The 25142-nt window shown below is 43.7% G+C and overlaps 15 non-coding genes and 1 pseudogene across 15 annotated transcripts; all 16 read right to left on the bottom strand.

Moving 5' to 3' along the window:
* Positions 1-333: 333 nt before the first annotated feature.
* LOC141232854 (U2 spliceosomal RNA) lies at positions 334-524 on the bottom strand. Its single transcript, XR_012299029.1, has one exon. It is a non-coding gene; the product is annotated as a U2 spliceosomal RNA (small nuclear RNA).
* A 1115-nt stretch (positions 525-1639) lies between these two features.
* LOC141232853 (U2 spliceosomal RNA) lies at positions 1640-1830 on the bottom strand. The gene has a single exon (XR_012299028.1). It is a non-coding gene; the product is annotated as a U2 spliceosomal RNA (small nuclear RNA).
* Positions 1831-2945: 1115 nt separating this feature from the next.
* LOC141232852 (U2 spliceosomal RNA) lies at positions 2946-3136 on the bottom strand. The gene has a single exon (XR_012299027.1). It is a non-coding gene; the product is annotated as a U2 spliceosomal RNA (small nuclear RNA).
* A 1115-nt stretch (positions 3137-4251) lies between these two features.
* Positions 4252-4442, bottom strand: LOC141232851 (U2 spliceosomal RNA). Its single transcript, XR_012299026.1, has one exon. It is a non-coding gene; the product is annotated as a U2 spliceosomal RNA (small nuclear RNA).
* Positions 4443-5557: 1115 nt separating this feature from the next.
* LOC141232560 (U2 spliceosomal RNA) lies at positions 5558-5739 on the bottom strand. The gene has a single exon (XR_012298788.1). It is a non-coding gene; the product is annotated as a U2 spliceosomal RNA (small nuclear RNA).
* A 5993-nt stretch (positions 5740-11732) lies between these two features.
* On the bottom strand, positions 11733-11923 carry LOC141232850 (U2 spliceosomal RNA). Its single transcript, XR_012299025.1, has one exon. It is a non-coding gene; the product is annotated as a U2 spliceosomal RNA (small nuclear RNA).
* Positions 11924-13038: 1115 nt separating this feature from the next.
* LOC141232416 (U2 spliceosomal RNA) lies at positions 13039-13229 on the bottom strand. Its single transcript, XR_012298667.1, has one exon. It is a non-coding gene; the product is annotated as a U2 spliceosomal RNA (small nuclear RNA).
* A 1109-nt stretch (positions 13230-14338) lies between these two features.
* On the bottom strand, positions 14339-14529 carry LOC141232849 (U2 spliceosomal RNA). The gene has a single exon (XR_012299024.1). It is a non-coding gene; the product is annotated as a U2 spliceosomal RNA (small nuclear RNA).
* A 1115-nt stretch (positions 14530-15644) lies between these two features.
* On the bottom strand, positions 15645-15835 carry LOC141232848 (U2 spliceosomal RNA). Its single transcript, XR_012299023.1, has one exon. It is a non-coding gene; the product is annotated as a U2 spliceosomal RNA (small nuclear RNA).
* Positions 15836-16950: 1115 nt separating this feature from the next.
* LOC141232846 (U2 spliceosomal RNA) lies at positions 16951-17141 on the bottom strand. The gene has a single exon (XR_012299021.1). It is a non-coding gene; the product is annotated as a U2 spliceosomal RNA (small nuclear RNA).
* Positions 17142-18256: 1115 nt separating this feature from the next.
* On the bottom strand, positions 18257-18438 carry LOC141232486 (U2 spliceosomal RNA). The gene has a single exon (XR_012298736.1). It is a non-coding gene; the product is annotated as a U2 spliceosomal RNA (small nuclear RNA).
* Positions 18439-18962: 524 nt separating this feature from the next.
* LOC141232578 (U2 spliceosomal RNA) lies at positions 18963-19078 on the bottom strand (annotated as a pseudogene).
* Positions 19079-20193: 1115 nt separating this feature from the next.
* Positions 20194-20384, bottom strand: LOC141232845 (U2 spliceosomal RNA). The gene has a single exon (XR_012299020.1). It is a non-coding gene; the product is annotated as a U2 spliceosomal RNA (small nuclear RNA).
* A 1115-nt stretch (positions 20385-21499) lies between these two features.
* On the bottom strand, positions 21500-21690 carry LOC141232844 (U2 spliceosomal RNA). The gene has a single exon (XR_012299019.1). It is a non-coding gene; the product is annotated as a U2 spliceosomal RNA (small nuclear RNA).
* A 1115-nt stretch (positions 21691-22805) lies between these two features.
* Positions 22806-22996, bottom strand: LOC141232419 (U2 spliceosomal RNA). The gene has a single exon (XR_012298670.1). It is a non-coding gene; the product is annotated as a U2 spliceosomal RNA (small nuclear RNA).
* Positions 22997-24111: 1115 nt separating this feature from the next.
* On the bottom strand, positions 24112-24293 carry LOC141232542 (U2 spliceosomal RNA). Its single transcript, XR_012298778.1, has one exon. It is a non-coding gene; the product is annotated as a U2 spliceosomal RNA (small nuclear RNA).
* Between the last annotated feature and the right edge of the window lie 849 nt (positions 24294-25142).

The raw sequence follows: 25142 nt of genomic DNA, 5'->3' as shown, positions 1-25142 counted from the left end.
GGTCAATTATATTGTGCAGCTTATCTCACCACCTGTAGTTATTTAGGTGAAAGCTCCAAAATGCTTGCCTAATATGTCTGTTTATCCAAAGGGAAGTAAAAAGGGAGAGCTAGAAAGATAGCATTGCATCACATTACATGGCAATGCAATGCACAGTTGCTGAAGTTGAACCAAAATGAGCTTGTAATCTGGCTTCTGCAACTTTGAACATGAAAAATCCAATGAGGAGAAGAAAAGCAAAGCCAAAGAGTCCATCCCCAAATCCGACAAACAAGCAAAATGAACAAAAAACATTGAATTCAATTCTTTCTGATTTTAGAAACTGCATTAAAGAAGGGGTGCACCGGTCCTGGAGATACTGCAATACCAGGTCAATGCGTGGAGTGGACAGAGCAAGCTCTTTTTCCATCTCCCTGTTCTAAAAATCCATTTAATATATGGTCCCCAGATAGGGGACGTATCAGATATTAAACTGATAAGAACAGATACTACACTTGATCTTAGCCAAAAGGCCGAGAAGCGATAACCAGAATTGGTTTCAAACTACGGAGCCACCCAAGGATCCTGAAAAGTCCATTTGTGGAGATGAGCTCCTGGACTCCCGTTAAGAAGACATGTTGTAAACCTCTAGATCCCTTACATGCCTGCACTTTTCGGCTTGCTGCTGCTGCAATCCACGCGTTTTAGATCTGCATAACTCCACCTCTTTAAACACAGCACCTTCACCCCCTGCTGTTCCCACCCGCCTCAACACCGTTGGAAGGGAGGAGAACCAATTAAGGCGGGGGGTGGGGTGGAACGAGCAGCTGTCTACCCTTAGCAGGAGGGCTCCTGATTACATACCTCTCCTGCTGCTGCTGCTGCTGGCTGTCCAGCAGCAGACTGAAGGTGGCTGCTGCTGTGCACAGGTATATAAAGGCTCAGAGCCTATTATGACACGCGCAGCCAGCGTTCCATTGCCACATTCCATCTACTGCAGGCAGGATACCTGGCTGGCTGAATGTCGCTGAGAAGCTCACAGAGACCGCCATAAGCAACAGTTTAACAGAATGCCACAGACTAATCAACCAAACTTTTTGGGTTGGGTTCTCTTTTATAGTCTGCAGGCATTAAATGAAAGAAGTCAGTGTTCCAGCAGAAGGAGACAACGTTTCAGAAAAGGCATTGTAGCAAACCAAAAAAGAAATTTTAAGCGCAGCAGAGTAACCAGCGCACATACCTGTTAGCTCAGGTGAGTTTAAAAGGCTGCTGTTGATAACAAGGGCATTTGCTAAATAGATGGTGTGTGTGCAACAATATACTGAAAGGTCAATTATATTGTGCAGCTTATCTCACCACCTGTAGTTATTTAGGTGAAAGCTCCAAAATGCTTGCCTAATATGTCTGTTTATCCAAAAGGAAGTAAAAAGGGAGAGCTAGAAAGATAGCATTGCATCACATTACATGGCAATGCAATGCACAGTTGCTGAAGTTGAACCAAAATGAGCTTGTAATCTGGCTTCTGCAACTTTGAACATGAAAAATCCAATGAGGAGAAGAAAAGCAAAGCCAAAGAGTCCATCCCCAAATCCGACAAACAAGCAAAATGAACAAAAAACATTGAATTCAATTCTTTCTGATTTTAGAAACTGCATTAAAGAAGGGGTGCACCGGTCCTGGAGATACTGCAATACCAGGTCAATGCGTGGAGTGGACAGAGCAAGCTCTTTTTCCATCTCCCTGTTCTAAAAATCCATTTAATATATGGTCCCCAGATAGGGGACGTATCAGATATTAAACTGATAAGAACAGATACTACACTTGATCTTAGCCAAAAGGCCGAGAAGCGATAACCAGAATTGGTTTCAAACTACGGAGCCACCCAAGGATCCTGAAAAGTCCATTTGTGGAGATGAGCTCCTGGACTCCCGTTAAGAAGACATGTTGTCAACCTCTAGATCCCTTACATGCCTGCACTTTTCGGCTTGCTGCTGCTGCAATCCACGCGTTTTAGATCTGCATAACTCCACCTCTTTAAACACAGCACCTTCACCCCCTGCTGTTCCCACCCGCCTCAACACCGTTGGAAGGGAGGAGAACCAATTAAGGCGGGGGGTGGGGTGGAACGAGCAGCTGTCTACCCTTAGCAGGAGGGCTCCTGATTACATACCTCTCCTGCTGCTGCTGCTGCTGGCTGTCCAGCAGCAGACTGAAGGTGGCTGCTGCTGTGCACAGGTATATAAAGGCTCAGAGCCTATTATGACACGCGCAGCCAGCGTTCCATTGCCACATTCCATCTACTGCAGGCAGGATACCTGGCTGGCTGAATGTCGCTGAGAAGCTCACAGAGACCGCCATAAGCAACAGTTTAACAGAATGCCACAGACTAATCAACCAAACTTTTTGGGTTGGGTTCTCTTTTATAGTCTGCAGGCATTAAATGAAAGAAGTCAGTGTTCCAGCAGAAGGAGACAACGTTTCAGAAAAGGCATTGTAGCAAACCAAAAAAGAAATTTTAAGCGCAGCAGAGTAACCAGCGCACATACCTGTTAGCTCAGGTGAGTTTAAAAGGCTGCTGTTGATAACAAGGGCATTTGCTAAATAGATGGTGTGTGTGCAACAATATACTGAAAGGTCAATTATATTGTGCAGCTTATCTCACCACCTGTAGTTATTTAGGTGAAAGCTCCAAAATGCTTGCCTAATATGTCTGTTTATCCAAAAGGAAGTAAAAAGGGAGAGCTAGAAAGATAGCATTGCATCACATTACATGGCAATGCAATGCACAGTTGCTGAAGTTGAACCAAAATGAGCTTGTAATCTGGCTTCTGCAACTTTGAACATGAAAAATCCAATGAGGAGAAGAAAAGCAAAGCCAAAGAGTCCATCCCCAAATCCGACAAACAAGCAAAATGAACAAAAAACATTGAATTCAATTCTTTCTGATTTTAGAAACTGCATTAAAGAAGGGGTGCACCGGTCCTGGAGATACTGCAATACCAGGTCAATGCGTGGAGTGGACAGAGCAAGCTCTTTTTCCATCTCCCTGTTCTAAAAATCCATTTAATATATGGTCCCCAGATAGGGGACGTATCAGATATTAAACTGATAAGAACAGATACTACACTTGATCTTAGCCAAAAGGCCGAGAAGCGATAACCAGAATTGGTTTCAAACTACGGAGCCACCCAAGGATCCTGAAAAGTCCATTTGTGGAGATGAGCTCCTGGACTCCCGTTAAGAAGACATGTTGTCAACCTCTAGATCCCTTACATGCCTGCACTTTTCGGCTTGCTGCTGCTGCAATCCACGCGTTTTAGATCTGCATAACTCCACCTCTTTAAACACAGCACCTTCACCCCCTGCTGTTCCCACCCGCCTCAACACCGTTGGAAGGGAGGAGAACCAATTAAGGCGGGGGGTGGGGTGGAACGAGCAGCTGTCTACCCTTAGCAGGAGGGCTCCTGATTACATACCTCTCCTGCTGCTGCTGCTGCTGGCTGTCCAGCAGCAGACTGAAGGTGGCTGCTGCTGTGCACAGGTATATAAAGGCTCAGAGCCTATTATGACACGCGCAGCCAGCGTTCCATTGCCACATTCCATCTACTGCAGGCAGGATACCTGGCTGGCTGAATGTCGCTGAGAAGCTCACAGAGACCGCCATAAGCAACAGTTTAACAGAATGCCACAGACTAATCAACCAAACTTTTTGGGTTGGGTTCTCTTTTATAGTCTGCAGGCATTAAATGAAAGAAGTCAGTGTTCCAGCAGAAGGAGACAACGTTTCAGAAAAGGCATTGTAGCAAACCAAAAAAGAAATTTTAAGCGCAGCAGAGTAACCAGCGCACATACCTGTTAGCTCAGGTGAGTTTAAAAGGCTGCTGTTGATAACAAGGGCATTTGCTAAATAGATGGTGTGTGTGCAACAATATACTGAAAGGTCAATTATATTGTGCAGCTTATCTCACCACCTGTAGTTATTTAGGTGAAAGCTCCAAAATGCTTGCCTAATATGTCTGTTTATCCAAAAGGAAGTAAAAAGGGAGAGCTAGAAAGATAGCATTGCATCACATTACATGGCAATGCAATGCACAGTTGCTGAAGTTGAACCAAAATGAGCTTGTAATCTGGCTTCTGCAACTTTGAACATGAAAAATCCAATGAGGAGAAGAAAAGCAAAGCCAAAGAGTCCATCCCCAAATCCGACAAACAAGCAAAATGAACAAAAAACATTGAATTCAATTCTTTCTGATTTTAGAAACTGCATTAAAGAAGGGGTGCACCGGTCCTGGAGATACTGCAATACCAGGTCAATGCGTGGAGTGGACAGAGCAAGCTCTTTTTCCATCTCCCTGTTCTAAAAATCCATTTAATATATGGTCCCCAGATAGGGGACGTATCAGATATTAAACTGATAAGAACAGATACTACACTTGATCTTAGCCAAAAGGCCGAGAAGCGATAACCAGAATTGGTTTCAAACTACGGAGCCACCCAAGGATCCTGAAAAGTCCATTTGTGGAGATGAGCTCCTGGACTCCCGTTAAGAAGACATGTTGTCAACCTCTAGATCCCTTACATGCCTGCACTTTTCGGCTTGCTGCTGCTGCAATCCACGCGTTTTAGATCTGCATAACTCCACCTCTTTAAACACAGCACCTTCACCCCCTGCTGTTCCCACCCGCCTCAACACCGTTGGAAGGGAGGAGAACCAATTAAGGCGGGGGGTGGGGTGGAACGAGCAGCTGTCTACCCTTAGCAGGAGGGCTCCTGATTACATACCTCTCCTGCTGCTGCTGCTGCTGGCTGTCCAGCAGCAGACTGAAGGTGGCTGCTGCTGTGCACAGGTATATAAAGGCTCAGAGCCTATTATGACACGCGCAGCCAGCGTTCCATTGCCACATTCCATCTACTGCAGGCAGGATACCTGGCTGGCTGAATGTCGCTGAGAAGCTCACAGAGACCGCCATAAGCAACAGTTTAACAGAATGCCACATACTAATCAACCAAACTTTTTGGGTTGGGTTCTCTTTTATAGTCTGCAGGCATTAAATGAAAGAAGTCAGTGTTCCAGCAGAAGGAGACAACGTTTCAGAAAAGGCATTGTAGCAAACCAAAAAAGAAATTTTAAGTGCAGCAGAGTAACCAGCGCACATACCTGTTAGCTCAGGTGAGTTTAAAAGGCTGCTGTTGATAACAAGGGCATTTGCTAAATAGATGGTGTGTGTGCAACAATATACTGAAAGGTCAATTATATTGTGCAGCTTATCTCACCACCTGTAGTTATTTAGGTGAAAGCTCCAAAATGCTTGCCTAATATGTCTGTTTATCCAAAAGGAAGTAAAAAGGGAGAGCTAGAAAGATAGCATTGCATCACATTACATGGCAATGCAATGCACAGTTGCTGAAGTTGAACCAAAATGAGCTTGTAATCTGGCTTCTGCAACTTTGAACATGAAAAATCCAATGAGGAGAAGAAAAGCAAAGCCAAAGAGTCCATCCCCAAATCCGACAAACAAGCAAAATGAACAAAAAACATTGAATTCAATTCTTTCTGATTTTAGAAACTGCATTAAAGAAGGGGTGCACCGGTCTTGGAGATACTGCAATACCAGGTCAATGCGTGGAGTGGACAGAGCAAGCTCTTTTTCCATCTCCCTGTTCTAAAAATCCATTTAATATATGGTCCCCAGATAGGGGACGTATCAGATATTAAACTGATAAGAACTGATTTTTTTCTTTTTCATTTTGTTCTTATATTTCAGTTGTTATTTCTCTTCTAATATTTCTCTTGCCTTACAATCTGTTCATGCTACAAGGTTCCACAGATGAAAGTTCCATAGACTCTTGGCTCTTTTTTTCCCAATTCTCTTCAGATCTAACAGGTAATAAATATATATTTCACTTAGTGCTAATTTTATGCATTCACTTTCACTTATAAAATCTCTTTTAAAAAGCAATATGTTTCGGACTTTCCATAGCGCATTCTTTATTCCATTTATCATTATCCAAATGACTCTTTCTTTTTCTTTTGATTGACATGTAAAATTTCCATATAAAACTACTTCGTGATTTAAAAACTTAAGACCAGTAACAAACTTTAAGAGACTTCCAACTTCTTTCCAGACATTTTGGGCATAAAAACAGTTCCAAAAGGTGTGTAAAACTGTTTCCTCTCTAACACAGCCTGTTCTAGGGCATCTTGCAGTATTGCACAATCCCCTTCTGTGTTGAAAAAATCTAACAGGAACACATTCTTGCACTATTGCCCATGCCAAGTCTTTATATTCATTTGTTAGATAAGGTGCATAAGTCATTCTCCAAATTCTTCCACTTTTAGTGTATGTAAAGTTTGCCACTGCTGTCATCGTTTCTTTTCTCTTTGTCTCTAGAGCCAGTCTTCTTGAATTTGACAGCATCTCCACATCTACTTCAGGTAAGTTATAAAGTCTAATTGTTTTTTCTAGTAAGACATATTGTTTTGGCGGTGTAATTAGGACAGGAGAATTTGGGGGCAATGTTATCCACTTTCTTTTCCTAAAGATATCTCCAGCTGCATATCTTAAGTAGAAAGACCAATGAGTTCTTAGATTGGTCATTTTGAAGCAAAAACTAAAGAACTTTAGGTACAAAAATTTTTTGATATTTGGGATATTCTTTCCACCATATTTATGCTGCTTGTACATTGTCTCTCTTCGAACCTTCTCCATTTTTGATCCCCACAGAAAAAGAAAAATTTGTCTCTGGAGAAACTTTACTGTGTTCTCATTCGGGGGGTACACCATACTTAAAAACAACATTATCGGCAACAACAAAGACTTAATGATCAAGTTTTTACCTTCCATTGATAATTTTCTGAGTTTCCATAAACTTATCTTCTTTTGCATTTTCTCCTTCACCAACTGCCAACTTTCTTCTCCATCATTCTTTTTTGTAAACACAACACCTAAAATTTTGATCTTATCACTTCTTATTTTAAGTTGAGGAATCTGCGCATCTGACCAATCACCGAATCCAAGACATTCGCTCTTCTCCAAGTTCAGTGTGAAGGCAGATGCTAAACAGAAAAAATCAGTAGTTCTTACTGCTCTTCTCAGCGATTGTTCTGAGTCGCACAGGATCGTGATGTCATCCATGTACCCCAGTGACTTAGTACTTAGTCCATTTCCACCTGGTATGGGTACACCTTTCACCATCTTATCTTTCCTCAACATTGCCAGTAGAGGCTCGATTGCGCAGATAAAGAGCAGAGGCGAAAGTGGGCATCCTTGTTTGACGCCCGACTTTAGAACAACTTCTGAAGATAAAAAACCATTAATTAAAATCCTGCTAAAACTTCCATCATATAAAAGTGCAATGTGCTTAATAAAAACATCCGGGAATTTCATTTTCTTTAACACAGAATACAGGTACTTATGAGAGACTCTGTCGTACGCTTTCTGGAAATCAAGGGACAGAAGAGCTAGCTTTTGCTTCCTCTCTTGCTGATACCAAATTGCGTCCCGTATAATATTCAAGTTTTCTGCAATTGTACGACCAGGCACACCACATACCTGATCAGGATGCACGACCTTCTCTATCACCTTCTTCATTCTGTTCACCATGATTTTTGCCATAATTTTATAATCTACGTTGAGTAACGTGATTGGTCTCCAGTTCTCTAGATTAGTCTTATCTCCTTTTTTAAAAAGCAGGGTGACCACACCACTTCTCCAAGATTCAGGCAATTTGTCACATAAAAAGACAGCTTTAAAAATCTCAAACAGGTCGTCTTTTAAAATCTCCCAAAAAGTAAGATAAAATTCAATTTGTAGTCCGTCAGTACCCGGTGTTTTTCCTCTAGAAAAGCTTTTGATTGCACTTAGCAGTTCTTCTTCACAGATATCTTCAATCAACAACTCTTGATCTTGCTTTTCAAGGTGATTCTGCAATGAATTAAGAGCATCAGGTAAAAAATCAGCGTCAATTTTCTTTTCGCCAAAAAGATTTTGATAAAAAGTTTGCGCTTTGTCCAACAGTCCATCTTTAGTTGTTTCACCATCAAGTTCTTTAATTAATTCTTTGCGTTCTAAAGATTTTTTGAAAAAGAACCTGGAACATGTTTCATTTTTTTCCATATGTTCTACCTTGGCGTTGAAAATTATTTCTTTGCCTTTCTGTTCAATTGCTTTTTTAATGTCTTCTTTGACTTGTAAAATAACATCCTCCATATCTATCCCTGCATTTCTGAGTTTGTAACCTGTTTGCAGTTTTGTATTCAGGTCTTTAAACCATTTCTGATTCTGTCTGGCCTTCCTTTTGCCAGCTAAGAGAAAAAAATGTCTAATTTGAGACTTCACATACTCCCACCATTCTAGAATTCTTTTGTAATAATGTTTTTTCCCCTGTAGTTTTTTATAAAATTTCAAAAATTCCTCTTTTATACTTTCATCTTCCAGCAGCAGAGTGTTCAACTTCCAGACACCTCGCCCTTTCTCTAGACTGGGCAATTCCAAGTGAGTAATTAACGTTTTGTGGTCAGAAAAGATGTTACCTGTTAGATCCACTTTATTCACTTTAAAACTCTGTGATGTCAGAACAAAGTCAATTCTTGATTTTAGAAGATTGTTCTCCCAAGTGTATCCTGGTTCAGAGGTATTCTTTACTCTCCAGACATCATTCAGGCAAGTATCGTCGATTAGATTTTTTAACTGCATCTCAGTTTTGTCTTTCCTTCTAGTACCTGATGTCCTATTTTCATCAGACCGGATACAATTGAAGTCACCGCCAACCACAGTTGGTGTAGGACCAGGTATAAAGAGTTTGATGATATCTAATAAACTGGATCTTTCCTCTTTAATCGGAGATGCATAAACATTAATCAGCTTGAACTCGGATCCACAGTAACTCACATTAACAACTAGTGCACGTCCAGGTTCAACTTCAGTGAACGAGGTAACCTTAAAGTCTTTGTTTTTAAACAGGACGCCAACACCAGTAGCACGCGATCCATTTTCACCGGACCAGATGGAAGGTCCGTTCGCCCAATCTTCCCTTAGTTTGTTATAGTTAGGGTCATGGTCAATGCCGCATTCTTGAAGTAAAAAAATATCAGCATCTAAAGTCATCAGGTAAGAAAATAAAGCAGCTCTCTTGACAGAGCCCTTTAAACTCCTCACATTTAGTGAGGCAATTTTGAGTGTAGCCATAAATCATTTAAACAGAGCTTGAGTCCGTATCTGACATGAATCCGACCGGGGTAGAGGGACCCGCAGAAACGTCCGTGTCTGAGAATTCCTCGATGTTCACCGGATCAGATGGGTTTACAGGTTTAGGAACTGAGATGATCGGTTTAGGTGAGTAATTAGGGAGGACTATTTTCAAACGCCCAGCAGGTCTTTTGCTGGCGCTCTCTCCCTTAAACAAACTCGACTTCTCCTTTTTCCTTTTCCTCAAAACCTCCACGTCAATGTTAATCTCCTCCTCCTCCTCCTCACCACCAGCCTCCTTAGAAGACTCCTCTCCCATCTCCACTTCAGACTCAGCTGGATTCTCCTCCACCACATGACCATCTGGACTCTCCGACCAATCCTTGAGAACAATGCTATCCCCAGGCGGGTCCCCAGCAGTGTCCTTGGGCGGATCCCCAGAAGGGTTCCCGGGAGGGTCCTTGGATTTGTCTGTTTGTTCTTCAGGACTGGACCGCTTCGGAGGGGCTCCCCCCCGAGCTGCATCTGCATAGCTGAAGGTCTTTTTTCTCAACGGACAATCCCGAAAAGAGTGCCCAGGGATACGGCAGATATTACAGATCATCTGATTTGGGCAGTTCAGAGTGACATGTCCTTTTTGATAGCACTTCTTGCAAAGAGCGTTCTCCTCCTTGCAGCTCTCAAAGGAATGCCCAAAGTCCATACATTTTCTGCAGAAGATAGGCATCCCTGGATAGAAGAGTCTTCCTCTCTCTCTGCCAATCAGGAAGCTCTGAGGCGGATGAATGAGTCCACCAATTCCCAAACCTTCTCTCAGCTTCACGATGAACTTGTATTTTCCGGTCCACAACCTCTCAGAGTTCATGATTTTGTGAGAAAAGTGGACCTCAGAGCAATAGTTATGCAGAAACGCAGCCACATCCTTTTCAGAGACATGCGGATTGCTCATATGAACCCCCACAGACTTCTCTTCTGCCAGGCAGAGGGTCACAAAACACAGTCCTTTAAGATCTTCCTCCTGAAGTCTCAGCTTGATCTGATGGTAAAAATTCTGAGATGCCACTTCAGAGGTCAGGGTAAGCACAAAGCGTCCAGGAGCATCTTGAAGTGCCAAAATGTTCTCCCTTTTCACCTGCAGGATCTCAAGCAGGACCTTCCTCACGAAGAAAGACAGGGAGAACTTGTCACGGGCTCGCTCTTCAACTTCAATCTTGAAAGAGTTCTTGATCTTCAAGTCGCCAGCTCCAGCAGAACGGAGAGTAGCCGATGTCGCCATCGCCATATTCAGATAAGTCGATCGCCTTCTTGGTTCTCTTCAGCACGCACACCCCCTATAGCAGCAGGAGGCTTAAGACAGTAGAACTGCCGATGCCTCAAGGCCGAGGATGCGATAGGCTTTGGAGTCTTCCAGCAACAACACTTGGTCGTAGCCAAAAGGCCGAGAAGCGATAACCAGAATTGGTTTCAAACTACGGAGCCACCCAAGGATCCTAAAAAGTCCATTTGTGGAGATGAGCTCCTGGACTCCCGTTAAGAAGACATGTTGTCAACCTCTAGATCCCTTACATGCCTGCACTTTTCGGCTTGCTGCTGCTGCAATCCACGCGTTTTAGATCTGCATAACTCCACCTCTTTAAACACAGCACCTTCACCCCCTGCTGTTCCCACCCGCCTCAACACCGTTGGAAGGGAGGAGAACCAATTAAGGCGGGGGGTGGGGTGGAACGAGCAGCTGTCTACCCTTAGCAGGAGGGCTCCTGATTACATATCTCTCCTGCTGCTGCTGCTGCTGGCTGTCCAGCAGCAGACTGAAGGTGGCTGCTGCTGTGCACAGGTATATAAAGGCTCAGAGCCTATTATGACACGCGCAGCCAGCGTTCCATTGCCACATTCCATCTACTGCAGGCAGGATACCTGGCTGGCTGAATGTCGCTGAGAAGCTCACAGAGACCGCCATAAGCAACAGTTTAACAGAATGCCACAGACTAATCAACCAAACTTTTTGGGTTGGGTTCTCTTTTATAGTCTGCAGGCATTAAATGAAAGAAGTCAGTGTTCCAGCAGAAGGAGACAACGTTTCAGAAAAGGCATTGTAGCAAACCAAAAAAGAAATTTTAAGCGCAGCAGAGTAACCAGCGCACATACCTGTTAGCTCAGGTGAGTTTAAAAGGCTGCTGTTGATAACAAGGGCATTTGCTAAATAGATGGTGTGTGTGCAACAATATACTGAAAGGTCAATTATATTGTGCAGCTTATCTCACCACCTGTAGTTATTTAGGTGAAAGCTCCAAAATGCTTGCCTAATATGTCTGTTTATCCAAAAGGAAGTAAAAAGGGAGAGCTAGAAAGATAGCATTGCATCACATTACATGGCAATGCAATGCACAGTTGCTGAAGTTGAACCAAAATGAGCTTGTAATCTGGCTTCTGCAACTTTGAACATGAAAAATCCAATGAGGAGAAGAAAAGCAAAGCCAAAGAGTCCATCCCCAAATCCGACAAACAAGCAAAATGAACAAAAAACATTGAATTCAATTCTTTCTGATTTTAGAAACTGCATTAAAGAAGGGGTGCACCGGTCCTGGAGATACTGCAATACCAGGTCAATGCGTGGAGTGGACAGAGCAAGCTCTTTTTCCATCTCCCTGTTCTAAAAATCCATTTAATATATGGTCCCCAGATAGGGGACGTATCAGATATTAAACTGATAAGAACAGATACTACACTTGATCTTAGCCAAAAGGCCGAGAAGCGATAACCAGAATTGGTTTCAAACTACGGAGCCACCCAAGGATCCTGAAAAGTCCATTTGTGGAGATGAGCTCCTGGACTCCCGTTAAGAAGACATGTTGTCAACCTCTAGATCCCTTACATGCCTGCACTTTTCGGCTTGCTGCTGCTGCAATCCACGCGTTTTAGATCTGCATAACTCCACCTCTTTAAACACAGCACCTTCACCCCCTGCTGTTCCCACCCGCCTCAACACCGTTGGAAGGGAGGAGAACCAATTAAGGCGGGGGGTGGGGTGGAACGAGCAGCTGTCTACCCTTAGCAGGAGGGCTCCTGATTACATACCTCTCCTGCTGCTGCTGCTGCTGGCTGTCCAGCAGCAGACTGAAGGTGGCTGCTGCTGTGCACAGGTATATAAAGGCTCAGAGCCTATTATGACACGCGCAGCCAGCGTTCCATTGCCACATTCCATCTACTGCAGGCAGGATACCTGGCTGGCTGAATGTCGCTGAGAAGCTCACAGAGACCGCCATAAGCAACAGTTTAACAGAATGCCACAGACTAATCAACCAAACTTTTTGGGTTGGGTTCTCTTTTACAGTCTGCAGGCATTAAATGAAAGAAGTCAGTGTTCCAGCAGAAGGAGACAACGTTTCAGAAAAGGCATTGTAGCAAACCAAAAAAGAAATTTTAAGCGCAGCAGAGTAACCAGCGCACATACCTGTTAGCTCAGGTGAGTTTAAAAGGCTGCTGTTGATAACAAGGGCATTTGCTAAATAGATGGTGTGTGTGCAACAATATACTGAAAGGTCAATTATATTGTGCAGCTTATCTCACCACCTGTAGTTATTTAGGTGAAAGCTCCAAAATGCTTGCCTAATATGTCTGTTTATCCAAAAGGAAGTAAAAAGGGAGAGCTAGAAAGATAGCATTGCATCACATTACATGGCAATGCAATGCACAGTTGCTGAAGTTGAACCAAAATGAGCTTGTAATCTGGCTTCTGCAACTTTGAACATGAAAAATCCAAAGAGGAGAAGAAAAGCAAAGCCAAAGAGTCCATCCCCAAATCCGACAAACAAGCAAAATGAACAAAAAACATTGAATTGAATTCTTTCTGATTTTAGAAACTGCATTAAAGAAGGGGTGCACCGGTCCTGGAGATACTGCAATACCAGGTCAATGCGTGGAGTGGACAGAGCAAGCTCTTTTTCCATCTCCCTGTTCTAAAAATCCATTTAATATATGGTCCTCAGATAGGGGACATATCAGATATTAAACTGATAAGAACAGATACTACACTTGATCTTAGCCAAAAGGCCGAGAAGCGATAACCAGAATTGGTTTCAAACTACGGAGCCACCCAAGGATCCTGAAAAGTCCATTTGTGGAGATGAGCTCCTGGACTCCCGTTAAGAAGACATGTTGTCAACCTCTAGATCCCTTACATGCCTGCACTTTTCGGCTTGCTGCTGCTGCAATCCACGCGTTTTAGATCTGCATAACTCCACCTCTTTAAACACAGCACCTTCACCCCCTGCTGTTCCCACCCGCCTCAACACCGTTGGAAGGGAGGAGAACCAATTAAGGCGGGGGGTGGGGTGGAACGAGCAGCTGTCTACCCTTAGCAGGAGGGCTCCTGATTACATACCTCTCCTGCTGCTGCTGGCTGTCCAGCAGCAGACTGAAGGTGGCTGCTGCTGTGCACAGGTATATAAAGGCTCAGAGCCTATTATGACACGCGCAGCCAGCGTTCCATTGCCACATTCCATCTACTGCAGGCAGGATACCTGGCTGGCTGAATGTCGCTGAGAAGCTCACAGAGACCGCCATAAGCAACAGTTTAACAGAATGCCACAGACTAATCAACCAAACTTTTTGGGTTGGGTTCTCTTTTATAGTCTGCAGGCATTAAATGAAAGAAGTCAGTGTTCCAGCAGAAGGAGACAACGTTTCAGAAAAGGCATTGTAGCAAACCAAAAAAGAAATTTTAAGCGCAGCAGAGTAACCAGCGCACATACCTGTTAGCTCAGGTGAGTTTAAAAGGCTGCTGTTGATAACAAGGGCATTTGCTAAATAGATGGTGTGTGTGCAACAATATACTGAAAGGTCAATTATATTGTGCAGCTTATCTCACCACCTGTAGTTATTTAGGTGAAAGCTCCAAAATGCTTGCCTAATATGTCTGTTTATCCAAAAGGAAGTAAAAAGGGAGAGCTAGAAAGATAGCATTGCATCACATTACATGGCAATGCAATGCACAGTTGCTGAAGTTGAACCAAAATGAGCTTGTAATCTGGCTTCTGCAACTTTGAACATGAAAAATCCAATGAGGAGAAGAAAAGCAAAGCCAAAGAGTCCATCCCAAAATCCGACAAACAAGCAAAATGAACAAAAAACATTGAATTCAATTCTTTCTGATTTTAGAAACTGCATTAAAGAAGGGGTGCACCGGTCCTGGAGATACTGCAATACCAGGTCAATGCGTGGAGTGGACAGAGCAAGCTCTTTTTCCATCTCCCTGTTCTAAAAATCCATTTAATATATGGTCCCCAGATAGGGGACGTATCAGATATTAAACTGATAAGAACAGATACTACACTTGATCTTAGCCAAAAGGCCGAGAAGCGATAACCAGAATTGGTTTCAAACTACGGAGCCACCCAAGGATCCTGAAAAGTCCATTTGTGGAGATGAGCTCCTGGACTCCCGTTAAGAAGACATGTTGTCAACCTCTAGATCCCTTACATGCCTGCACTTTTCGGCTTGCTGCTGCTGCAATCCACGCGTTTTAGATCTGCATAACTCTACCTCTTTAAACACAGCACCTTCACCCCCTGCTGTTCCCACCCGCCTCAACACCGTTGGAAGGGAGGAGAACCAATTAAGGCGGGGGGTGGGGTGGAACGAGCAGCTGTCTACCCTTAGCAGGAGGGCTCCTGATTACATACCTCTCCTGCTGCTGCTGCTGCTGGCTGTCCAGCAGCAGACTGAAGGTGGCTGCTGCTGTGCACAGGTATATAAAGGCTCAGAGCCTATTATGACACGCGCAGCCAGCGTTCCATTGCCACATTCCATCTACTGCAGGCAGGATACCTGGCTGGCTGAATGTCGCTGAGAAGCTCACAGAGACCGCCATAAGCAACAGTTTAACAGAATGCCACAGACTAATCAACCAAACTTTTTGGGTTGGGTTCTCTTTTATAGTCTGCAGGCATTAAATGAAAGAAGTCAGTGTTCCAGCAGAAGGAGACAACGTTTCAGAAAAGGCATTGTAGCAAACCAAAAAAGAAATTTTAAGCGCAGCAGAGTAACCAGCGCACATACCTGTTAGCTCAGGTGAGTTTAAAAGGCTGCTGTTGATAACAAGGGCATTTGCTAAATAGATGGTGTGTGTGCAACAATATACTGAAAGGTCAATTATATTGTGCAGCTTATCTCACCACCTGTAGTTATTTAGGTGAAAGCTCCAAAATGCTTGCCTAATATGTCTGTTTATCCAAAAGGAAGTAAAAAGGGAGAGCTAGAAAGATAGCATTGCATCACATTACATGGCAATGCAATGCACAGTTGCTGAAGTTGAACCAAAATGAGCTTGTAATCTGGCTTCTGCAACTTTGAACATGAAAAATCCAATGAGGAGAAGAAAAGCAAAGCCAAAGAGTCCATCCCCAAATCCGACAAACAAGCAAAATGAACAAAAAACATTGAATTCAATTCTTTCTGATTTTAGAAACTGCATTATAGAAGGGGTGCACCGGTCCTGGAGATACTGCAATACCAGGTCAATGCGTGGAGTGGACAGAGCAAGCTCTTTTTCCATCTCCCTGTTCTAAAAATCCATTTAATATATGGTCCCCAGATAGGGGACGTATCAGATATTAAACTGATAAGAACAGATACTACACTTGATCTTAGCCAAAAGGCCGAGAAGCGATAACCAGAATTGGTTTCAAACTACGGAGCCACCCAAGGATCCTGAAAAGTCCATTTGTGGAGATGAGCTCCTGGACTCCCGTTAAGAAGACATGTTGTCAACCTCTAGATCCCTTACATGCCTGCACTTTTCGGCTTGCTGCTGCTGCAATCCACGCGTTTTAGATCTGCATAACTCCACCTCTTTAAACACAGCACCTTCACCCCCTGCTGTTCCCACCCGCCTCAACACCGTTGGAAGGGAGGAGAACCAATTAAGGCGGGGGGTGGGGTGGAACGAGCAGCTGTCTACCCTTAGCAGGAGGGCTCCTGATTACATACCTCTCCTGCTGCTGCTGCTGCTGGCTGTCCAGCAGCAGACTGAAGGTGGCTGCTGCTGTGCACAGGTATATAAAGGCTCAGAGCCTATTATGACACGCGCAGCCAGCGTTCCATTGCCACATTCCATCTACTGCAGGCAGGATACCTGGCTGGCTGAATGTCGCTGAGAAGCTCACAGAGACCGCCATAAGCAACAGTTTAACAGAATGCCACAGACTAATCAACCAAACTTTTTGGGTTGGGTTCTCTTTTATAGTCTGCAGGCATTAAATGAAAGAAGTCAGTGTTCCAGCAGAAGGAGACAACGTTTCAGAAAAGGCATTGTAGCAAACCAAAAAAGAAATTTTAAGCGCAGCAGAGTAACCAGCGCACATACCTGTTAGCTCAGGTGAGTTTAAAAGGCTGCTGTTGATAACAAGGGCATTTGCTAAATAGATGGTGTGTGTGCAACAATATACTGAAAGGTCAATTATATTGTGCAGCTTATCTCACCACCTGTAGTTATTTAGGTGAAAGCTCCAAAATGCTTGCCTAATATGTCTGTTTATCCAAAAGGAAGTAAAAAGGGAGAGCTAGAAAGATAGCATTGCATCACATTACATGGCAATGCAATGCACAGTTGCTGAAGTTGAACCAAAATGAGCTTGTAATCTGGCTTCTGCAACTTTGAACATGAAAAATCCAATGAGGAGAAGAAAAGCAAAGCCAAAGAGTCCATCCCCAAATCCGACAAACAAGCAAAATGAACAAAAAACATTGAATTCAATTCTTTCTGATTTTAGAAACTGCATTAAAGAAGGGGTGCACCGGTCCTGGAGATACTGCAATACCAGGTCAATGCGTGGAGTGGACAGAGCAAGCTCTTTTTCCATCTCCCTGTTCTAAAAATCCATTTAATATATGGTCCCCAGATAGGGGACGTATCAGATATTAAACTGATAAGAACAGATACTACACTTGATCTTAGCCAAAAGGCCGAGAAGCGATAACCAGAATTGGTTTCAAACTACGGAGCCACCCAAGGATCCTGAAAAGTCCATTTGTGGAGATGAGCTCCTGGACTCCCGTTAAGAAGACATGTTGTCAACCTCTAGATCCCTTACATGCCTGCACTTTTCGGCTTGCTGCTGCTGCAATCCACGCGTTTTAGATCTGCATAACTCCACCTCTTTAAACACAGCACCTTCACCCCCTGCTGTTCCCACCCGCCTCAACACCGTTGGAAGGGAGGAGAACCAATTAAGGCGGGGGGTGGGGTGGAACGAGCAGCTGTCTACCCTTAGCAGGAGGGCTCCTGATTACATACCTCTCCTGCTGCTGCTGCTGCTGGCTGTCCAGCAGCAGACTGAAGGTGGCTGCTGCTGTGCACAGGTATATAAAGGCTCAGAGCCTATTATGACACGCGCAGCCAGCGTTCCATTGCCACATTCCATCTACTGCAGGCAGGATACCTGGCTGGCTGAATGTCGCTGAGAAGCTCACAGAGACCGCCATAAGCAACAGTTTAACAGAATGCCACAGACTAATCAACCAAACTTTTTGGGTTGGGTTCTCTTTTATAGTCTTCAGGCATTAAATGAAAGAAGTCAATGTTCCAGCAGAAGGAGACAACGTTTCAGAAAAGGCATTGTAGCAAACCAAAAAAGAAATTTTAAGCGCAGCAGAGTAACCAGCGCACATACCTGTTAGCTCAGGTGAGTTTAAAAGGCTGCTGTTGATAACAAGGGCATTTGCTAAATAGATGGTGTGTGTGCAACAATATACTGAAAGGTCAATTATATTGTGCAGCTTATCTCACCACCTGTAGTTATTTAGGTGAAAGCTCCAAAATGCTTGCCTAATATGTCTGTTTATCCAAAAGGAAGTAAAAAGGGAGAGCTAGAAAGATAGCATTGCATCACATTACATGGCAATGCAATGCACAGTTGCTGAAGTTGAACCAAAATGAGCTTGTAATCTGGCTTCTGCAACTTTGAACATGAAAAATCCAATGAGGAGAAGAAAAGCAAAGCCAAAGAGTCCATCCCCAAATCCAACAAACAAGCAAAATGAACAAAAAACATTGAATTCAATTCTTTCTGATTTTAGAAACTGCATTAAAGAAGGGGTGCACCGGTCCTGGAGATACTGCAATACCAGGTGAATGCGTGGAGTGGACAGAGCAAGCTCTTTTTCCATCTCCCTGTTCTAAAAATCCATTTAATATATGGTCCCCAGATAGGGGACGTATCAGATATTAAACTGATAAGAACAGATTTTTTGATTGAAGCTGCATCCAAGGCACTGAAAAATGTGACCGAAGTCACACCAAAACAGCGCACGAGGTGAGGATTCATGTGGACCCTTCCCGGAGGAGAGGGTTCCCAATAAACCATCCCCATCCCTCCGAGCCAGAAGGCCACAGCGAGGGTCAGGGATCTCCGATGCTCTCCCTAGCCGAAGCCGGAGAAGAGCCGTTTTCGTGCTCCCAGCTTCCATCTAGGCTGCCACCCTAGTGGAGCTGGAGCCTGTGTTGGTTTCTCAGCCCAAAGCTGACCGGACCTCCGACCGGGTTTATAAAAATTCCCCTTCCTAGCCCGGAGGCCAGGAATAGGGGGGGTTGCTCAGAAAGTATGATTGGCAAAGGTGCGGCGTGCTACGAAGCCAAGTCTTTCTGGGGTTCCCAGTCCCAGTAAGCTTGGAATCCCACCAGGGCGCCTACTCCTGGGGCACATTGCTCCAAAGCCCTCACACTTACCCAGCCTAGTGACTTCGATCCTGGAGGGCCATGTTTTCCATCAGATAACTCTATGAACCACCTGGCGTACTAACAAGTGCACCAAACCAGTGTGTAATATGCATCAATTTACTAGGGCAGCCCAAGGACAAAACTGCCTTTTCAAAAGATACTACACTTGATCTTAGCCAAAAGGCCGAGAAGCGATAACCAGAATTGGTTTCAAACTACGGAGCCACCCAAGGATCCTGAAAAGTCCATTTGTGGAGATGAGCTCCTGGACTCCCGTTAAGAAGACATGTTGTCAACCTCTAGATCCCTTACATGCCTGCACTTTTCGGCTTGCTGCTGCTGCAATCCACGCGTTTTAGATCTGCATAACTCCACCTCTTTAAACACAGCACCTTCACCCCCTGCTGTTCCCACCCACCTCAACACCGTTGGAAGGGAGGAGAACCAATTAAGGCGGGGGGTGGGGTGGAACGAGCAGCTGTCTACCCTTAGCAGGAGGGCTCCTGATTACATACCTCTCCTGCTGCTGCTGCTGCTGGCTGTCCAGCAGCAGACTGAAGGTGGCTGCTGCTGTGCACAGGTATATAAAGGCTCAGAGCCTATTATGACACGCGCAGCCAGCGTTCCATTGCCACATTCCATCTACTGCAGGCAGGATACCTGGCTGGCTGAATGTCGCTGAGAAGCTCACAGAGACCGCCATAAGCAACAGTTTAACAGAATGCCACAGACTAATCAACCAAACTTTTTGGGTTGGGTTCTCTTTTATAGTCTGCAGGCATTAAATGAAAGAAGTCAGTGTTCCAGCAGAAGGAGACAACGTTTCAGAAAAGGCATTGTAGCAAACCAAAAAAGAAATTTTAAGCGCAGCAGAGTAACCAGCGCACATACCTGTTAGCTCAGGTGAGTTTAAAAGGCTGCTGTTGATAACAAGGGCATTTGCTAAATAGATGGTGTGTGTGCAACAATATACTGAAAGGTCAATTATATTGTGCAGCTTATCTCACCACCTGTAGTTATTTAGGTGAAAGCTCCAAAATGCTTGCCTAATATGTCTGTTTATCCAAAAGGAAGTAAAAAGGGAGAGCTAGAAAGATAGCATTGCATCACATTACATGGCAATGCAATGCACAGTTGCTGAAGTTGAACCAAAATGAGCTTGTAATCTGGCTTCTGCAACTTTGAACATGAAAAATCCAATGAGGAGAAGAAAAGCAAAGCCAAAGAGTCCATCCCCAAATCCGACAAACAAGCAAAATGAACAAAAAACATTGAATTCAATTCTTTCTGATTTTAGAAACTGCATTAAAGAAGGGGTGCACCGGTCCTGGAGATACTGCAATACCAGGTCAATGCGTGGAGTGGACAGAGCAAGCTCTTTTTCCATCTCCCTGTTCTAAAAATCCATTTAATATATGGTCCCCAGATAGGGGACGTATCAGATATTAAACTGATAAGAACAGATACTACACTTGATCTTAGCCAAAAGGCCGAGAAGCGATAACCAGAATTGGTTTCAAACTACGGAGCCACCCAAGGATCCTGAAAAGTCCATTTGTGGAGATGAGCTCCTGGACTCCCGTTAAGAAGACATGTTGTCAACCTCTAGATCCCTTACATGCCTGCACTTTTCGGCTTGCTGCTGCTGCAATCCACGCGTTTTAGATCTGCATAACTCCACCTCTTTAAACACAGCACCTTCACCCCCTGCTGTTCCCACCCGCCTCAACACCGTTGGAAGGGAGGAGAACCAATTAAGGCGGGGGGTGGGGTGGAACGAGCAGCTGTCTACCCTTAGCAGGAGGGCTCCTGATTACATACCTCTCCTGCTGCTGCTGCTGCTGGCTGTCCAGCAGCAGACTGAAGGTGGCTGCTGCTGTGCACAGGTATATAAAGGCTCAGAGCCTATTATGACACGCGCAGCCAGCGTTCCATTGCCACATTCCATCTACTGCAGGCAGGATACCTGGCTGGCTGAATGTCGCTGAGAAGCTCACAGAGACCGCCATAAGCAACAGTTTAACAGAATGCCACAGACTAATCAACCAAACTTTTTGGGTTGGGTTCTCTTTTATAGTCTGCAGGCATTAAATGAAAGAAGTCAGTGTTCCAGCAGAAGGAGACAACGTTTCAGAAAAGGCATTGTAGCAAACCAAAAAAGAAATTTTAAGCGCAGCAGAGTAACCAGCGCACATACCTGTTAGCTCAGGTGAGTTTAAAAGGCTGCTGTTGATAACAAGGGCATTTGCTAAATATATGGTGTGTGTGCAACAATATACTGAAAGGTCAATTATATTGTGCAGCTTATCTCACCACCTGTAGTTATTTAGGTGAAAGCTCCAAAATGCTTGCCTAATATGTCTGTTTATCCAAAAGGAAGTAAAAAGGGAGAGCTAGAAAGATAGCATTGCATCACATTACATGGCAATGCAATGCACAGTTGCTGAAGTTGAACCAAAATGAGCTTGTAATCTGGCTTCTGCAACTTTGAACATGAAAAATCCAATGAGGAGAAGAAAAGCAAAGCCAAAGAGTCCATCCCCAAATCCGACAAACAAGCAAAATGAACAAAAAACATTGAATTCAATTCTTTCTGATTTTAGAAACTGCATTAAAGAAGGGGTGCACCGGTCCTGGAGATACTGCAATACCAGGTCAATGCGTGGAGTGGACAGAGCAAGCTCTTTTTCCATCTCCCTGTTCTAAAAATCCATTTAATATATGGTCCCCAGATAGGGGACGTATCAGATATTAAACTGATAAGAACAGATACTACACTTGATCTTAGCCAAAAGGCCGAGAAGCGATAACCAGAATTGGTTTCAAACTACGGAGCCACCCAAGGATCCTGAAAAGTCCATTTGTGGAGATGAGCTCCTGGACTCCCGTTAAGAAGACATGTTGTCAACCTCTAGATCCCTTACATGCCTGCACTTTTCGGCTTGCTGCTGCTGCAATCCACGCGTTTTAGATCTGCATAACTCCACCTCTTTAAACACAGCACCTTCACCCCCTGCTGTTCCCACCCGCCTCAACACCGTTGGAAGGGAGGAGAACCAATTAAGGCGGGGGGTGGGGTGGAACGAGCAGCTGTCTACCCTTAGCAGGAGGGCTCCTGATTACATACCTCTCCTGCTGCTGCTGCTGCTGGCTGTCCAGCAGCAGACTGAAGGTGGCTGCTGCTGTGCACAGGTATATAAAGGCTCAGAGCCTATTATGACACGCGCAGCCAGCGTTCCATTGCCACATTCCATCTACTGCAGGCAGGATACCTGGCTGGCTGAATGTCGCTGAGAAGCTCACAGAGACCGCCATAAGCAACAGTTTAACAGAATGCCACAGACTAATCAACCAAACTTTTTGGGTTGGGTTCTCTTTTATAGTCTGCAGGCATTAAATGAAAGAAGTCAGTGTTCCAGCAGAAGGAGACAACGTTTCAGAAAAGGCATTGTAGCAAACCAAAAAAGAAATTTTAAGCGCAGCAGAGTAACCAGCGCACATACCTGTTAGCTCAGGTGAGTTTAAAAGGCTGCTGTTGATAACAAGGGCATTTGCTAAATAGATGGTGTGTGTGCAACAATATACTGAAAGGTCAATTATATTGTGCAGCTTATCTCACCACCTGTAGTTATTTAGGTGAAAGCTCCAAAATGCTTGCCTAATATGTCTGTTAATCCAAAAGGAAGTAAAAAGGGAGAGCTAGAAAGATAGCATTGCATCACATTACATGGCAATGCAATGCACAGTTGCTGAAGTTGAACCAAAATGAGCTTGTAATCTGGCTTCTGCAACTTTGAACATGAAAAATCCAATGAGGAGAAGAAAAGCAAAGCCAAAGAGTCCATCCCCAAATCCGACAAACAAGCAAAATGAACAAAAAACATTGAATTCAATTCTTTCTGATTTTAGAAACTGCATTAAAGAAGGGGTGCACCGGTCCTGGAGATACTGCAATACCAGGTCAATGCGTGGAGTGGACAGAGCAAGCTCTTTTTCCATCTTCCTGTTCTAAAAATCCATTTAATATATGGTCCCCAGATAGGGGACGTATCAGATATTAAACTGATAAGAACAGATACTACACTTGATCTTAGCCAAAAGGCCGAGAAGCGATAACCAGAATTGGTTTCAAACTACGAAGCCACCCAAGGATCCTGAAAAGTCCATTTGTGGAGATGAGCTCCTGGACTCCCGTTAAGAAGACATGTTGTCAACCTCTAGATCCCTTACATGCCTGCACTTTTCGGCTTGCTGCTGCTGCAATCCACGCGTTTTAGATCTGCATAACTCCACCTCTTTAAACACAGCACCTTCACCCCCTGCTGTTCCCACCCGCCTCAACACCGTTGGAAGGGAGGAGAACCAATTAAGGCGGGGGGTGGGGTGGAACGAGCAGCTGTCTACCCTTAGCAGGAGGGCTCCTGATTACATACCTCTCCTGCTGCTGCTGCTGCTGGCTGTCCAGCAGCAGACTGAAGGTGGCTGCTGCTGTGCACAGGTATATAAAGGCTCAGAGCCTATTATGACACGCGCAGCCAGCGTTCCATTGCCACATTCCATCTACTGCAGGCAGGATACCTGGCTGGCTGAATGTCGCTGAGAAGCTCACAGAGACCGCCATAAGCAACAGTTTAACAGAATGCCACAGACTAATCAACCAAACTTTTTGGGTTGGGTTCTCTTTTATAGTCTGCAGGCATTAAATGAAAGAAGTCAGTGTTCCAGCAGAAGGAGACAACGTTTCAGAAAAGGCATTGTAGCAAACCAAAAAAGAAATTTTAAGCGCAGCAGAGTAACCAGCGCACATACCTGTTAGCTCAGGTGAGTTTAAAAGGCTGCTGTTGATAACAAGGGCATTTGCTAAATAGATGGTGTGTGTGCAACAATATACTGAAAGGTCAATTATATTGTGCAGCTTATCTCACCACCTGTAGTTATTTAGGTGAAAGCTCCAAAATGCTTGCCTAATATGTCTGTTTATCCAAAAGGAAGTAAAAAGGGAGAGCTAGAAAGATAGCATTGCATCACATTACATGGCAATGCAATGCACAGTTGCTGAAGTTGAACCAAAATGAGCTTGTAATCTGGCTTCTGCAACTTTGAACATGAAAAATCCAATGAGGAGAAGAAAAGCAAAGCCAAAGAGTCCATCCCCAAATCCGACAAACAAGCAAAATGAACAAAAAACATTGAATTCAATTCTTTCTGATTTTAGAAACTGCATTAAAGAAGGGGTGCACCGGTCCTGGATATACTGCAATACCAGGTCAATGCGTGGAGTGGACAGAGCAAGCTCTTTTTCCATCTCCCTGTTCTAAAAATCCATTTAATATATGGTCCCCAGATAGGGGACGTATCAGATATTAAACTGATAAGAACAGATTTTTTTCTTTTTCATTTTGTTCTTATATTTCAGTTGTTATTTCTCTTCTAATATTTCTCTTGCCTTATAATCTGTTCATGCTACAAGGTTCCACAGATGAAAGTTCCATAGACTCTTGGCTCTTTTTTTCCCAATTCTCTTCAGATCTAACAGGTAATAAATATATATTTCACTTAGTGCTAATTTTATGCATTCACTTTCACTTATAAAATCTCTTTTAAAAAGCAATATGTTTCGGACTTTCCATAGCGCATTCTTTATTCCATTTATCATTATCCAAATGACTCTTTCTTTTTCTTTTGATTGACATGTAAAATTTCCATATAAAACTACTTCGTGATTTAAAAACTTAAGACCAGTAACAAACTTTAAGAGACTTCCAACTTCTTTCCAGACATTTTGGGCATAAAAACAGTTCCAAAAGGTGTGTAAAACTGTTTCCTCTCTAACACAGCCTGTTCTAGGGCATCTTGCAGTATTGCACAATCCCCTTCTGTGTTGAAAAAATCTAACAGGAACACATTCTTGCACTATTGCCCATGCCAAGTCTTTATATTCATTTGTTAGATAAGGTGCATAAGTCATTCTCCAAATTCTCCACTTTTAGTGTAAGTAAAGTTTGCCACTGCTGTCATCGTTTCTTTTCTCTTTGTCTCTAGAGCCAGTCTTCTTGAATTTGACAGCATCTCCACATCTACTTCAGGTAAGTTATAAAGTCTAATTGTTTTTTCTAGTAAGACATATTGTTTTGGCGGTGTAATTAGGACAGGAGAATTTTGGGGCAATGTTATCCACTTTCTTTTCCTAAAGATATCTCCAGCTGCATATCTTAAGTAGAAAGACCAATGAGTTCTTAGATTGGTCATTTTGAAGCAAA

Source organism: Phyllobates terribilis, unplaced genomic scaffold (genome assembly GCF_046119375.1).
Source record: "Phyllobates terribilis strain yellow unplaced genomic scaffold, ASM4611937v1 Scaffold_540__1_contigs__length_1147954, whole genome shotgun sequence".
NCBI classification, from domain to species: domain Eukaryota; kingdom Metazoa; phylum Chordata; class Amphibia; order Anura; family Dendrobatidae; genus Phyllobates; species Phyllobates terribilis.
Note: the sequence above shows the minus strand (reverse complement) of the source record. Positions and strands in the feature narration are given on the sequence as shown.